This window comes from Pelobates fuscus, chromosome 1, assembly GCF_036172605.1.
Source record: "Pelobates fuscus isolate aPelFus1 chromosome 1, aPelFus1.pri, whole genome shotgun sequence".
Lineage (NCBI taxonomy): Eukaryota > Metazoa > Chordata > Amphibia > Anura > Pelobatidae > Pelobates > Pelobates fuscus.
The window spans coordinates 84,044,082-84,044,892 of NC_086317.1; positions in this window are offsets into that span (position 1 = coordinate 84,044,082).

The following is an 811-nucleotide window of genomic DNA, read 5'->3' on the forward strand; positions in this document are numbered from 1 at the left end:
ACCACTAATCGAAAAAAAAAAATGACAGGCCACCCCGCAGTGGCCGTCGTGGTGCTGTGATTCCCTTTGGCCCTAGAATAATGCCCAGTGTTCAGAGGCCACGTACCCTGAACTCGAAAAGTTCTGAGGACATAGTTGACTGGTTAACACAGGACACCCAATCTTCTACAGCTTCCGTTCGGAACCTTGACGCACCATCCTCCTCCAGCTTAGCTTCGGGCACCTCTCAAGTTACCACTCGCCCGCCTGCCGCCACCACCACCAACACTAGCACCACAGCCGCTTCACTTGATATGTCAGAGGAGTTATTTACACATCAGTTAGGTGAAATGAGTGATGCGCAACCATTATTGCCAGAGCATGTAGATAACAGGGATATGTATCAGTCAGGCAGCATTACACACATGGACGTACGGTGTGATGATGATGTTGTACCCGCTGCTGCTTCCTTTGCTGAGTTGTCAGATACAAGTGAAGCGGTTGATGATGACGATGCGTCGGTGGATGTCACGTGGGTGCCCGCTAGAAGAGAAGAAAAACAGGGGGAAAGTTCAGATGGGGAGACAGAGAGGAGGAGGAGACGAGTTGGAAGCAGGGAGAGGTCGTCGCAAGGAGCTAGTGGCACAGTGCCGCAGTGCCCCAAATTTGAAGTAGGAGGACCAACCAAGCATTTTTTTTCCATCTCCCGGTTCCTAAAATCGATGCCATATACACGTCCCCTGATAGGGGACGTAACAGGGATTAAACGGATAGGAATAGTACTACTTAACACACCTTATAATAACGCAGAGAGAGGAGTCTGAAGAAGAGG